This window comes from Carettochelys insculpta, chromosome 5 (genome assembly GCF_033958435.1).
Source record: "Carettochelys insculpta isolate YL-2023 chromosome 5, ASM3395843v1, whole genome shotgun sequence".
NCBI classification, from domain to species: Eukaryota; Metazoa; Chordata; order Testudines; family Carettochelyidae; genus Carettochelys; species Carettochelys insculpta.
The window spans coordinates 48,858,775-48,874,392 of NC_134141.1; the positions used below are offsets into that span (position 1 = coordinate 48,858,775).

The window sequence follows — 15,618 nt, forward strand, 5'->3', positions numbered from 1 at the left end:
TCAGGCCAGTCCAAGTGTAAGAGCAGTCCTAAACAAATGCCAGTTGTGCAGCTGCCGAGGGGACGGCTCACTGGTCACTCAATGACTACGGCAGGGCTACTAGGGCAATTTCAGAAAATGGAACTGGGTCATGGGCATCTGACTTGGCACAGGGCTCTGCAAAACTTAGGACCAACTCTGTAATACTGGGTATCAAGACCTCTGCAGCAAGCTGGACCCAGAAAGGCAGCTTGGGGCGACAGACTGGAAATTCAGGTGAATTGAATCACAGAGGTTTTTACTGAACAACAAGAAGTCTTGTGGCACCTTATAGACTAAGAGATATTTTGGAGCATTACCCACCAAAGCTCATGCTCCAAAATATCTGTTAGTCTACAAGGTGCCACGGGACTTCTTGCTGTTCTCGACAGTACAGACTAACACGGCTACCTCTCTGATACGCAGGTCTTTACTGAAATCATCTGGAAAATGTAAGGTACATTCAGAAAGTGTCCCTGGTGGTAGTTTATTTTACTCTGCTTCTAAATGTTCACTCTGGGTGCAGATATTTGTCTGGACAACACATAACTTTGTCATAGGAATTGTACTGGGAAAGTGGGCAGGGTGCAGGAGACCTTAGCATATACACAGGAGGCAGTTTCTGATTATGGGACTGGGATATAAGCTGAATGATCTGGTTCAAATGGCCTACTGTGACATCATTAACGGTATCGAGAATGTGATTATTACTAATATGACTCTGTTTGAATAGGGAATTATGGTCTGAGCTGTGGCCAAGACATGGAAAATTGTGGAAAGTAACAACGAACCTTATTACCTTCAGTCATAAGAGCCATTATTACCCTTCTGTGCTTTTCCACTGAGGGCTGAGCTGAGAGTGGGGACTCCTACAGTCAGCAGCTCAGGGCTGACAGTGGGAACCCAGGGCTCCTACTGTCAAAATTATGATAGAAGCCTAATTTGTGGATCTGAAACATTGCATTTTAAGTAAGATCTTAATTATTAAACTGCAGAGTTAATACACTATTGAGAGGAATAGCAATTCACATCCCTCCTACTGGCTCCATTTGACTATTTCAGACTCAGGACGGCATCTATGTATCCCTATTTTGGGAGGTTTAGCTTTTCTTTGAAACCACAGGGGCTAGAACCATCCTTTAAAATGAAAGTTCCATTGTTGGAACTCAATTTCACAGCAAGAGCTGGGTAGATTATGCAGTAAATTAAAGAAGTTTTGTCCAGTAGGTTGTTTTGGGGCCTCTGGTTTGTTTTCTAATCAAATTTTCATGCTAAGCCTCCAATACTTCTGCTTTTGGTTCCTTTATATAATATACTAAAAATACCTCCTGAACTAACCATGTGCCTTTGCTTTTTCAGTGTTTGGAAACCAGAAAAATTGAAAATAATCTCTGAATCATATCGTCCCTAAGTTTTGTTAAGCACCACAAGAATTTTCATTTAGCAGCATGCAGCTTCTTCATTAAGAAATGATAATGTTGATCTGGTAAGTCTATTACTAACATTTATTTTTCCTCTTCAATTTATTTTCCTCTAACGTCAATTGCTAAGAGAGTATTAAGGAGCTGGTAAATTTCTTCAGGCATATATAAAAAAAGTTGAATATGGAAAAATCCCAAATATCACTTGTTACTTGATAAAACTCTAAAGTTTCAGTAACTTGCCAAAAACAACTTCATTTTCACAGGGAAAACAAATGACACCCCTATAAATGCCCTAGATTTATTCTGGGGAGGGCAATTTAGCAAACACACATTCAGAAATAGTATATGTTAGCTGCTCTCTGTAGTCGCATAATGAAAAATAAAACCTCTTTACTAACTTGTAATTAAATTTGCTTGGACACTACAGTAAAAAAAACCTTTTCCACACACACAGTTTTTATTGATAATGTCTTTAGCTTTCCCTCTGCTGGTTATGTGTCAGCATTGCACCCTAGAAATAAACCTGCACCCAGCTTGTTCTAAGTAGCTTTTTAGTGAATGCAGGCCTCTGAGTTTAGGAAAGCTGTGCTGTAATGGTCTCTGTAATCAGATGGCAGGTGCAGAGATATGCAAGCTATCAGGTTGAAGTGGGCACAAACGGTGCAATTTTATGTTCCTATCCCTAGCACTAGATTAGATGGGCTTTGCCATGTTAGCTCTAAGGTCTTTGGGTCATATCCTTTCACAGGAGGAGTGGAGTGTAAGTCCAGCCTTAATCACCTGCCGCTGGTGCAGCAGCAGACTGCACCTCCATGTACCAGCCTGACTCCTTGTGCTGCTACTCACCCACCCTCCTCAACAGTTCCAATGTTTGGAGACAGCTGAAAAGTAGGGCTGCAGCAGAGCCAGGGCTGATTCCACACAGATGCTAATATTATGGACATGCTGCCCAGGATATTATTTTTACTGCACAGGCAGCCTCTGATTTTTCCCACCACCAGTGGAAAACAGGTCGGGCCACCTTAGGTTACACCTACATGACAGCCTACATTCAAAATAAGCTACACCATTTGCGCTCTGCAAATTGCGTAGGTTATTTTAAACGTAGTTGGTAACAGGCTATTTTGGCGTTTAGCGCTGTCTAAACAGTGCCAAACGTCGAAACAGAGTGGTGTTTTGAGGCATCTCTTATTCCTCCTGCAGTGAGGACTACAGGGATGCCAAAATAGCATGCCTGCTTTTTCAGAAAACTATTTCAAAATAACAGGAGTGTTTCAAAGACACAGAGTAGCCATTCGGAGGTATACTGAAATAGCTCTGCTGTATAGATATAGCCTTACATTGCCTCCGGCCCATACCCTTACCTGCGCTGGGGGCCCTGTACGCCTGTTTACGCTGGCAAACACTGACATCAAGGAGTAGTAATTCTGACTTTGCTTCTTATTTCAAGTAACTCGCTAACTGGTGCAAGAAGCAGACGAAATTGATCTCAAAGGAGTACCGCAGCTACAATTTCAGCAAGCGGGATCCTGCTCTGCTCTGTGCAGTTGAAGAGAGTGGAGGCGAAGGTGGCTAAACGCCACCTCTGTGATTCCTCAATCCTTGAGGCCACTGGTGATCAATTCAACCATAAGCCTGTTCTAATTATACTGGTTTGTAACATTCCAAAGGGGCTGTTACGTTAAAGGGCATTGCTTTATGCATGATAGGGGTGAGCAGGGGAAGGGAAAGGTAAGAGGGCACAGTGCCAGCATATCCACTTCTACAGCCGCCTGCTTGGAACAGCTTTCCGGGCAAGTTGTGATAAAAATCATTTATTGCCTAATAAATTAAGCACAACAAATACATCTATTTTTAACAAAAGAATAACGTATTTCATTCTGTTTTATTTTTGATACTGTTCCACACAGTCACTCTTTCCTCTGGGTGGTATAGAAACAGGCAGCTAAATGTTTTCATCCTTTTTCATTTAACATTTTACGTTCATTCTGTTTTACCCAGACATTGCACCCAAAGGGACCTGATTCCAAACACACACAAGTTGACAGGAAGTTTGGATCTGAATCCAGATAAAAATGTAAGGCTGGTGCTACACTTGCAGATAACTGCAGGACTTAACAATAGTGAACAGCTCCATGCTTGCGGTACAGTAGGGTCTCACCATTTGCGAGTGCCACATTCGCAAATTCAATTATTCGTGAGTGGCCTTGCTTCCCTGGGGCTCTGGGGCTGGGAGCACCGGCAGCCACCGCTTCCCTGGGGCTCCGGGGGAGGGAGCACCCACACGGCCACTCTCCAGGGCTCTGAGCCCCCCTCCACACACACACACACACACACACATTAGTGAAAATCAGCATTCACAAAGGTTCTGTACACATTTGTGGTAATGGCAAATGGTCCAGGAGAGTTGGCAATAATAGCCCCTCACTGCACCCAGATTGGAGCCACAGCTGTGGGTAACTGCTGGCTCCTGGGCTGAGGCCAAGAAGACAGGACTCCTTGAAGACAGCATACTGGGCTTGATGGACCTATGGTCTAACCCAGTATGGCTGTTCTTATGTAAGAGCAGAGCCCTGGGACCCTGAGTGGCAGCAGAGCCTCCAGGCCATTTGCTTGAACCCCAGCAACTCTGTGGGAAAGGCCTGAGGAAAGTTAGGCTGGAAGAGACCCACAGGTAACACAGGCAGTTCCTGTGCAGCAAGCCTTGAAATAGGACTGAAACAGGACAGAGAGATGTCTTGGGGGGGAAGCTGCCAGAGAGAGAAGGCAGTGAGGGAAAATGGGCTGAGAGGGAGCAGTAGCATAAGAGAAACTCTAAAGAGGACAGGCGCAAGAGCCAAGAAACAGAGAATATCACTGGATCTCGAGAGGGACACAAGAATAATTGTTATCCGTTTGGGCTTTCAGTTACACCTTTCCTTACCCCAAAAGGTGGCTGAACTTTAGTGTGGTTTTGCTGGAGATCGAGGCCACCAAACAGCCAGACAGAAACTTAGGAGAAGACATGGGCTGGAAAAGGGTATTGTGGAGCTGAAGAAGTGACTGTGAGAGGGTGCCAGACAAGGGCTCTCATAATGCTGCATGAGGGTGCCCTCAGGTGAGAGCATGCTATTGCAGAGGTGAGTATTGTTGGGGTTTATCTACACAAACAGTGTGGGGCAAACTGGGTTGTAAACCCGCCTCAGACTAGCCTATCATACACTAACAGTCCATATAGACCAGGCTGCTATGCAATGAAAAGTCTGTTAAGTCCTTTGATCTACTTTCAAAGTGTGGTAAATCAAAGTACTGCAGAGGAGTTTACAAAAACAGTTAGTGCTTAGCAAGTTAGTGCAAGGAAGATTTACACCCCAGTTTTTCAGGCACGAACATTTTATAGACCAGTGTTTCTTAAACTTTTTGAGACAAGGGAACAAACACCAAGCAATACTTTTTTATGTGGAACACCTATGAAAATTTCCTTCAAAAACAAAACCAAACAAAACAACACAAAAAACCCCAGCAACATATAAAGCAAAAAACAAAATGAAGATGTAACATTGTATCTGATCTGGATACCAGATGATGTATATCAGTGTATGATAGCAAAAAGTGTCAGATGCTCACACCTGTGAATTGTTCACGGAACACCAGTGTTCCTCAGAACGTAGTTTAAGAAACACTGGTGTAGACAAGCCACTAGTTCTGTAGTCCTGAAGAATCAGAATATGAAAAGGAAGGAACCAAAAGAATGGCCAAATTCTGTGGCACAGCCACAGAGAATCACATGACCCTACTGTTTATAAAAATCTAGTGTGGAGACTCCATATGGATTTTCCTTAGCCGTGTTTCGTGCTCCATGTTTTTAGTGGACATTAAAACGCTAGCTATGTTTTCCACTATGTCTGATGTATAATTAGGTCCCAGAATGTTTCCACTAGAAGACTGTAAGTCATTTCCTGCCTAAGAATGCTGGAATACACTGTTGACTGCAAGTTAATCCTAGCAACCTACAAAAGTATGGCTTCTGTTTTGCATTTCAAAGTCTGCTTGCCTAAGTATATTGGAAAACCAGGTCTCACTTGTATTCCTGTTTTAAAGCTACTCAGCTAGGACATTCTTTTACTTTGTATTCTAGGAGGCTCCTTGGCATTTAGAATAGGAAATTTCATCATCCCATGTACAGCTGAATGAATAATGAAAAAACATCTTAGCATATTTTTGAATTTTTATATTCATTTTGTCTCTGCCAAGGTCGTGACCCTTTTGTGATGTCTCCAGGGTGACATTCAACATACGAGGGATTGAGTTTTACTGGCAAAATATTTGTGGAAAATGAATTTGAAAGTCCTTGTGAAAGCCAGTTTTTACATGTGCTTACACACATATTTGAGTCAGAAGTGCTCCCATATTTACCCACTTAGGGGTTAGAAACAATAATATGTGATGTACCAGGTAATTCTTGACAGGTGTATGTAACACGTGTACTCCAAAATCTTCTTTGGTTCCCAGCTGGCTTCTGGGTGGAGCTGAAAGTTCTAACAGACTGAGAATTTTCTACTTCAGAGACCACAGCTCTCCCTGGTTCATGACCACATAATTGCCTACTATTCTCCATGGCTGTAAACAGAGAGTAGGAGATTCTCTGTGAGGGCATCTTTCTTTGGCATACATGGTGGCAGAAGCTGGGCAACTAGTACCTCTGCAATAGACATATTGGTTGGAGCCAAAGTATGCTGCCATCCCCCCAGCAGCTCACAGGCAAGAGTGTGAACCTCATGTGCACGCAATACAAACAGCACTCCACTCTCGGTCTTCCAGCCCAGGGAAGGGGAAGGAACACATCTGCCAGCTGTTGGGGGGAGTGGTGCTACAGAGAACTGCCATCTTGGGCAGCGGGAGGCAAGGCGCTGTCAATACATAAGGAACCTGCTTCTGAGTTGGTGGCAGGGAGATGACTATAAGGTGCCGATTGTGGAGAAAATGCTGTCCTTTTGCTCTCTTTTGTGTCATTCTAGCCCCCTTTTATTTCCCCCTCCTGCTCCCACTACCTGCAAAGGGTATGCTTACACAGCACCGTTATGATGAAATAAGCTATGCCGGAAGAGATGTTCCAAAACAGATTATTTTGAAATAATGCGTTTCAAAATAACCCTCAGCTATTTCACAACAGAGCATCTACACACAGTACAGCCTACTTTGAAATAGAGCCAAGAGGTTTACCTGTTTAGAAATGAACCAACTGCCTTTCAAAATTATTTCAAAATAGCAGTTGCACTGTGTAGATGGTAGCAAAGGCATTTTGAAATAATGACTGTTATTTCAAAGTAACTTTGTTGTGTAGACATACCCAGAGTCTGTTTGTAAGGCCGACAAACCCAGGCTGTGAGCTAAAAGCCAGCTGGCTCTCAGTCAATGAGGTACAGCAGGGACTTCACTCTCCCTTGTCAGTGGTCTCAGTGCCTCTGGGATTACATGTTGATTTCCAGGCATGCTGTAAAACCCAGTTGTATGAGTGGGCACTTGTGGGGGTATGTATGCAGACTAGTAATTATTATTTAATGGTGCAAATGGGAAAGGAAAACACTCTTTTTTGTTTTGCTTTTGTAGTTATTTCTGTACTGTTCTATCTAATAGCAAAGTCACTGGGAGCACACAAATCATCTTTTATCATATGCTTTTATAGCCAAACACAGAACTGCTTGAATTTGAATACTTGCAGGCCAGTTTGTATATCACAAAATTAGAAAAGATATTCATTATCTAGATTTATCTAATGAATAAATATTTGAGAAAATCATGCTGTATTTGAAGTTAGTCCTAAAGCAGAAAATTATGCTAAAATAATCAAATTATCTGTTTCAAAATTTCTCTTGGCTCTAATATATACAGATGCAGACTGCAGAATCTAAATGAGCAAATTAATTTGCTTGCCTGTTCATAATTTGAGTTGATGAAGGTGAAATGAAAGCATAGTGAACAGATTTTATCAGTATTTTAATCTAATAAGTGAACCAATCTCAGTTTCCCTCTTACACAAGTTATTGGGACTTAGGCCCAGACTTTTTAAATGTATTTAGGTGGTGTTATACAACAGCTAAATGATGTAAGAGCCCAAATCTCATTTCAAAAGGGTTCGGGTATTTAGAAGCCAACATCCTGAATTTAGTCTCTTAACTGCCTAAATACCGTCTGAAAATGAGAATTAGCGTCCTAAATTGATACCCTACAGCAATCTCTGTTATTTGTTAAATTACGGAGCTGTGAGTAAGAACTGCCTTTGTACTGCCATCCAGTAACTGGGTGATTTAAAACAAAATTTAAAATGGATGACTAACGTATAAATTATGGCCAGATTCTGTCATTTTGCATCTGCAAGCAACTTGAAACAAAAACTGAGAGATTTGACCTGTTCTTTAATGGAAGTGGCTCTGTCCCACGAAAGCTCACCTAATAAATTATTTTGTTAGTCTTTAAAGTGCTACTTGACTGATTTTTTTGTTCTGAAAACTAATAAGGGCAATTTAAGTGTACACACCCTGACTGTTTCTACACTACAACAATAACTTTGAAGTATGCAACTTCGAAGTTAAGCATCTACACACACCCAACTTCGAAACTTCAAAGTAGGGCTCTACTCCATTCCTGGGAATGGAGTAAGGACTTCGAAGCTGGGCCCCCTACTTTGAAGTAGGGGAAAAATTGTGTGTAGACTACTTCGATGTAGTGCCTAACTTCAAAGTTAGTTCCTAGTGTAGATGCACCCCCTTAGTTCTCTCACTGGCTGTAAAATACAGAATATCTTATCATAGCTCTTGGGGGTATGGGGAGTTGAATTCTGGTGTTGCTTTACAAAGATGTCTGCAAGAGAGACCTCAGAGAGGTAGACATCGAGCTGGACAACTAGGAAGAACTAGCAGACGACCGCAGCAGATGGAGGCAGGGGTTACACAAGGGCCTTCAGAAGGGCGAGTTGAAGATCAGACAGCTAGCAGAGGAGAAGCGAGCGCACAGAAAGCACAATAAGGACTTGCCAGACACCCACTACATCTGCAAGAGATGCAGCAAGGACTGTCACTGTCCTGTGGGTCTTCATAGTCACAATAGATGCTGTAAATGAAGTCCTCAATTGAAACTTTAAAGGGCACGATCCATAGTCTATGCAGACTGAAGGATGCCTACTGCTACTACTACTGACCCAATAGTTCTTGGAGGGGAAAAGAACACTAGTATTTTAGTAACTCACTCTTCTTTGACAGTGATGTCGATCATCCAAACTCTGCTATAATGTTTTGCTGGTGATTACAGTCTTAGGAATGCTGGGCTTGATGGTCAATGCAGTTGTTAAATACTTCCCTCCAAATTTGTCAGTGACATATCTTTTAGTGGACTTCCGCAGTGTTTAAAAATACAATGGAACTAAAGCAAAACTGAAGTGGCATGTTAACTTCTTCAAAACTACAAAAGGCTATGCACAGCCAGAGATGAAACCTCCTGAAGATAACGGCTAGTTAAAATTGTCAAGATCTATTGTGCTGAAGAGCCTAGAAGAAGAAAGCGAAAACAAACACATTTCCCCAGGAGGAGAGAAGGCTGATCTGATCAGTCATAAAAACGTACATTGCTGCTTCTCATCTTTAGTTCACCGCTTCTGTTCCATCCTAAGGAAAAAAGCGATCTCCCCCTTAATTTCCCTCTGATGCCTCAGAATGCTTGAAAGCATAACACAGTGACCAAACCTCCCGCCAAAGGGAAATGCTTTATCTCCATACATAATGTAGCTTTTCAAATGGCTATGAACACAATTGCAGATCCCTCTCCATTCAGATGTACAAGCTTGCTCTCACGATGAATATGATTTAGATAGTCTCAGTCAGCTGACCTTAAGTCTCCTGAGTCCCAGTATTTTTATTCAGTGCTGAACTTCTATAGATGTCTGGATTTACTTCAGAAGGAAGAATATCCCGCATCAGGTGGGGGTGTTTCATGTTTCACAAACTCATGTTTGTGAATCTTTTTTTTTCCACTATTGAAACACATAAAATCAACGCATTGATCTGTTCTCACTGACACACGTGAAGGAATTCAGATGGCCTCAGCTGAATACAAGCTAAATCTAAAGAGAATTTTTGACAACAAGGTTTGCCAGAAGTCCTAACTGAGATAAAAAATACATCTAACAAAGTCAAGGGGAAAAAAACACTTTTGTCTCACTTATATCTTTTGAATAATTAGTTATTATTGTCAAGTTTGAAGTATTAATAGCCATTAAAGATGTATAAAAATATTATAAAATACACACCATTAAGGTTGTAAAATAAATATTAATGTACACACCCAGCTCTCTGCTGCTCTCGTAGGTACATTTCGGCTCTCAGGGAAGAGCCCATCTCTTATTTTATATCATGAATGGGGTGGCATGTAGAGTTCCCGAGAAGCTGATTGCTTGGGCAGCTGCCCAGGAGAGAGTGAAGTGCTGTCCAACTGATGAGCAGAGTGCCCACAGCCACCCACAGGGGGCAGCTTGTATTTCTGTTGATGGTGCACATCTACATGTGCCTTGGTGCATGGAACAAAATTTATTCCAACCACAAATGGAAAAAATTAGAGGGAACACTGGTGGCATGTGCTACATGGCTGAAAATGTATGTTCAGCAACACAACAGCTACCCTGCTGAGGATCTGATGAAGGAAAGAGAGTTTGGAGGAATGTGAGAGCAGTGTAAGCCTATAGTTAAACAGCTCCTTGTGTTCACTGCAGCTGAAAATATGAACACACATTTAGAGTAAAAGACTGTGCTGACAAAATTAGAAGCTGCTTCTGAAAAATCTAGTCTCCATGCCAGATTCTGTCTGTAATTTATATATACATACAAAGACCACAATCGGAGCTGGAAATATGAGGCCGTCACACCCGCCAACAAGAGGTCTTTCAAAATGTCCTCCAGCAGATCATTTTGCTTTAGTCTCTAATGGAGTACAGCCTCAGCCCCTCCCCACATGATAGGTTACACTTAGTCCTGAGCAGTGCTTTTTTCTGATCCCCGCTGTTCTCCCTATCGCCTGCCTATGGAGCTGAGAGCTGCAGGACTGAATGCCTGAGCCCTGGCCTCCTGTAACCCCTCTCCCCCCTGCCCTTATAAACTTAAGTAAAAGTGCAAGACCATTCCAGAGACCCTTCTCTCCCTGCCTCTGGCCAGCTCACAGACCACTTTTCTCACACAGCGAGTAGAAGCTGCAGGGGTAGGGAACCCTGCTGTGTAGCTGGCAGAGCTCTCAGAGCAGGGGCTGCAGGAGACCCCTCCTGACGTGCAGACTCTAGTGCTCTGTCTCTGCCCCACTAGCCGTCCCCAGCCCACACACAATCTCTAGCTATGCCTGCCTGCCTGCCCACAGCCTCTGGCTCCTTCCTGTCTGTACCCTGAGCTACCCCCTGCCCCCACACAGCCCCTAGTTTCCCCCTCCCTACACCCTGGGCTACCTCTTGGCAGCATATAATTCCAAGCAACCCTCTGTCTGTCCCCTGAGCTATCTCTTGCCTGAATCCTAAGCTACCTCTGCCTGCAGCCTGAGCTAGCTGCCTATCCTATGGTGCCCTAGCCTTCAGTACAAGGGCAGGAGATGGATGGCAGGAGATAAATCACTTGATCATGGTCTTCTGTTCTCCTTCTCTGGGGCACCTGGCATTGGCCACTGTCGGCAGACGGGATACTGGGCTGGATGGACCTTTGGTCTGACCCAGTATGGCCATTCTTATGTTCTTATCCACACCCAGCTCCTAGCTCACCTGCCCTGAAACTTGAGCTCCCTGCATACAGCCCCTAGCTAGCTCCTGCCCGCACACAGTCCCTGGCTACTCCTCTTTCCACACCCTGAGCTACCCCTCTCTGCATCGGGAGCCATTTTCAAAATTTTGAGCTGAGCCTTCCCACTCCGACACCAGAGCCAAGCCAGGCTGGGTGGCCTGCTGGCGTGAATGGGGTGGAGGTGGGGCTGCCTCCCTGGTCCTGCTATATGGAACTGGCTTGAGCCTGCTGGGCCCTGCCCCAAAGCAGAAGTCACACAACACCTATACCTGAGACTCCCCTCAGCCCAGCCCCTTGTCACCCACCCTTCCCTGCAGGGCCCTGGAGCTTTTAATGTATGGTGGGGGCAGGGCCTTTCACATGTCCAGAGAGGCCTGGGCCACTCCCAGCTCTTGAGGGTCCTCATCATAATGCAAATTAAAACAAGATGATACACAAGAACAAAATAAAGCTCCAACAAGAGAGAGACAAAGATTGGAATACTTTTTTTTTTACCTAACAAATGCTTTTCTGGCCTATCAGATGCCAAAAAATGAACAAGTGTCTAAATCTGAGGCCCCCTTTGAGCTTGAAGTCAAGGTCAAATGGCACTTTGCCCCTCCCTGACCCGATGGCCCATGTTCATCATGGGGCAATATGGTCACCCTACCAATACAGCAGCACACAGACAATCCAGGAAGTTTTTGGAGAATCTTGGGGATAACTTCCTGGTACCAGTGCTGAAGGAACCGACCAGGGGCCTTATGCAGCTTGACCTGCTGCTCACAAACATGGAAGAAATAGTAGGAGAAATAGAAGTGGGTGGCAACCTGGGCGGCAGTGACCATGAGATGGTAGAGTTTGGAATCTTACAAAAGGAAGAAAGGTGAGCAGTGAAATACAGACACTTAATTTCAGAAGAGCAGACTTGGATTCCCTGAAAGAACTGATGGGCAGGATCCCCTGTGAAACTAATATGAAGGGGAAAGGTGTTCGGGAGAACTGGCAGTATTTTGAAGAGGTCTTACTGAAGGCAGAGGAACAAATGATGTGCAGTAAGAAAAGCAAATATGGTAAGCAACCAGCTTGGCTTAACAGGGAAATTCTTGGTCAGATTAAACTCAAAAAGGATGTGTATAAGAAGTGCAAACTTGGACAGATGACTAAGGAGGAGTACAAATACAGTAGGGTAGCAACACGCGCAAGGATTCTGTGTTCAGGGCCCTCGTGAATGTTGATTTTCACAAATGGGGCGTTGGGGGGGGGGGCGCAGAGCCCCAGGGAAGCAGCAGCCACCAGTGCGCCTGTCCGTGGCCCCAAGTAAGTGGTGGCTGCCAGCGCTCCCTGCCCTGGAGCCTGTGAAGCAGCCGCTTGTGAATAATTGAATTTGTGAACATTAAGGTTGCGAATGTGGGGACCGTACTGTATCTGGCTGTAGAATGCTGGGAAGTAATCAGGAAACTGAAAGCACAACTGGAATTGCAACTATGAAGGAATGTGAAGGGCAAAAAGAAGGGTTTCTACAGGCATGTTAACAATATGAGGGTTTTCAGGGAGGCTGTGGGGCCGTTACTGGGTGAGGGAGGTAACCTGGTGACAGATGATGTGGGAAAGGCTGAAGTGGTAAATGCTTTTTCTGCTTCATTCTTCATGGACAAAGTCATCTCCCTGACTACAGCACTAGGCAATGCAGTATGGGAAGGAGGTGGGCAGCGCTCAGTAAGGAAAGAACGGGTTAAGAGCTATTTAGAAAAGCTAGACACACACAGATCCATGGGTCCAGCTTTAATGCATCCAAGGGTACCGAGGGAATTGCCAGATATTGCAGAGCATTTGGCCATTATCTTTGAAAACTCATGGAGATTGGGAGAGGTCTTGGGCAACTGGAAAAAGGAAAATGTAGTGTCCATCTTTAAAAAAAAAAAAAAAAAAAAAAAAAAGGGAGAACAATTCAGGGACCTATAACCAATCACCCTTACCTCATTCTCTGGAAAAATCATGGAGGAGATCCTCAGGGAATCCATTATGGAGCACTTGGAAGAGGGAAAAGTGGTTAACATGGATTCATCAAGGGCAAGTTGTGCCTGACCAATCTGATTAGCTTCTGTCATGAGGCAACTGGCTTTGTGGACTTGGGGAAATCAATAGATGTGATACACCTTGACTTCAGCTAAGCTTTTGATACAGTCTCCCACAACCTTCTTGCTCATAAGTTAAGGAAGTAAGCATAGGATCCATTGACTGTAAGATGGATAGGAAACTGCCTTGATGATTGGGCCCAATGGGCAGTAGTCAGTGGTTCAGCTGCTGGTTCAGGATTGCTTTCAAATGGCATGCCCCAAGGATCGGTTCTAGGGCCAGTATTGTTCAACTTCTTTATTAATCCCTGGATGAGGGGATGGATTGCACCCTCAGCAAGTTTGTAGATGACACAAAGCCAGTGGGGCAGGCAGACGTATTGGAGGGTAGGGATAGGGTCCAGAGTGACCTAGACAAATTGGAGGATTGGGCCAAAAGGAATTTGATGAGGTTCAGCAAGGAGAAAGGCAGAGTCCTGCACTTGGGACAGAAGAATCCCAAGTAGTGTTACAGCCTGGCGGCTGACCAGCTAAGTCACAGTGCAGCAGAAAAGGACCTGGGGATATAGTGGATGAAAGGCTGGATATGCATCAACGGTGTGTCCTTATAGCCAAGGAGGCTAATGGCATATTGGGGTGCATTAGAAGAAGCATTTCCAGCAGGTCTGGAGAAGTTATTATTCCCTACTACTCAGCACTGGAGGGGCCACACCTGAAGTATTGTGTCCAGTTCTACTCCCCTCCCATCCCCTCCCCCATATAGAAAGGATGTGGACACATTAGAGAGGGTTCAGAGGAGGGCCATAAAAATGATTAAGGGGCTGGAGCACATGACCTATGAGGTGAGGCTGAGGGATTTGGCCTTATTTAGTTTGCAGAAGAGAAGAGTGAGGGATGATTTGATAGCAGCTTTCAACTTCCTGAAAGGGGGCTCTAAAGAGGATGGAGAGAGGCTGTTCTCAGTGGTGACAGATGGCACAACATGGAGCAATGGTCTGAAGTTACAGAGGGAGAGGTGCAGGTTGGATATTATGAAAACTATTTCATCAGGATGGTGGTGAAGCACTGGAATGCTTTAGCTAGAGAAGTGGTGACTGGGATGATTTAGTTGGGGTTGATCCTGCTTGAGACAGGGGGCTGCACTAGAAGACCTCCTGAGGTCCCGTCCAGCCCTAGAATTCTATGATTTATGTATTTCAGTTCAAGCCCCTTTTTGTATAATATTACCTCCCTGAAGTGTAACTAAACATCACCCATTACCTTGTATGGGGTGACTTGATCAAAACGTCATTATCCATTGTCCACCTGTGCACTATGCAGAACCTAAGTTGGAATGTCCTAGTAACAAGCCATTACCTGTGTGAAATGTCTTGGTATATGCAAGGTTTCCTGTTGTCTGCGTGGAGTATGTTAGATGCAATTGTTTGAGGGGAGCATGTTACACATCCTTACTGTTTGAGGGGAATGTGTTAAATGCACCATTACGTCCCTAGAATGCATCACTGAGTCCTTGCTACTTAGGCTTTTGTTCCTTATTAGCCCTGCCTGGGCTAAATTCCTGCAAGTGGAACCTGCCTAGGTCACAGCTTTTATTTTAACTCTATGTTGTTCAGGCTTTAGGACTTTAGCTTTGCTCTAGTTTGGGTGTTTGAATGAGTGGGATGGACATGAGGGGTCTCAGCCTGGGAGGGTGGGGGCCTGCATCCCCTGAGCACTTGGGCAGATGCCTATCAGAATTTCAGAAGCCGTGCAGCTCAATGGTGTAGCGCTCTCAGCTGATGTCATGTGTTTGTATTGGCAGTGCACATGTGTGTATGGCCTGGTGCCTTCTGCAAACCAAATAAGGCCAAATCCCTCAGACTCTCCACGTACGTCTTGTGCTCCAGCCGCTTAATCATTTTAATTGCCCTCCTGGCATCTACGTCCTGGCAAGCAGCAAACTTCCCAAGATTCAAGGTCAGGATGGCAAATGGGTGATTTTGTACCACTTAGGAGGGAGTCTCCAACCTCCATCACCTCTGTTCTTCTCTTAGGGGTGGAGGTCGTAGAACCCTCACCCCTAGGACTACACTATTCATAGCTTACAGCCAGTGCATCAGCAGAACATTCTGACAGATATCACTTCACAATACACTTGTGTGTGGAAACAAACTACTGGTAGAAAATTACCACCTTCTGTGATGAACCAGCTCAGTCTGCATAGGCAGCAAATTCTGTCATCTAGCAGTTCACACTCCTCTTGTGTGCTGAAATACGCTACCAGTAGAAAAGATTGCTTCCATGCACAGGGTCTGCTGTGCTGGGTATAGCAGAGCAGCCCTCAATATGTGCAGG

At 44.4% G+C, this 15,618-nt stretch overlaps 1 long non-coding RNA gene across 1 annotated transcript in view; it reads left to right on the forward strand.

Moving 5' to 3' along the window:
- Positions 1–3,135, forward strand: part of LOC142013090 (uncharacterized) — a 28,575-nt gene extending 25,440 nt beyond the window's left edge. The window contains exons 2-3 of the long non-coding RNA XR_012645540.1: positions 1,378–1,504; positions 2,893–3,135. This is a non-coding gene — a long non-coding RNA (uncharacterized LOC142013090). The remainder of the gene's footprint in view (positions 1–1,377; positions 1,505–2,892) is intronic.
- The last annotated feature ends 12,483 nt before the right edge of the window (positions 3,136–15,618 follow it).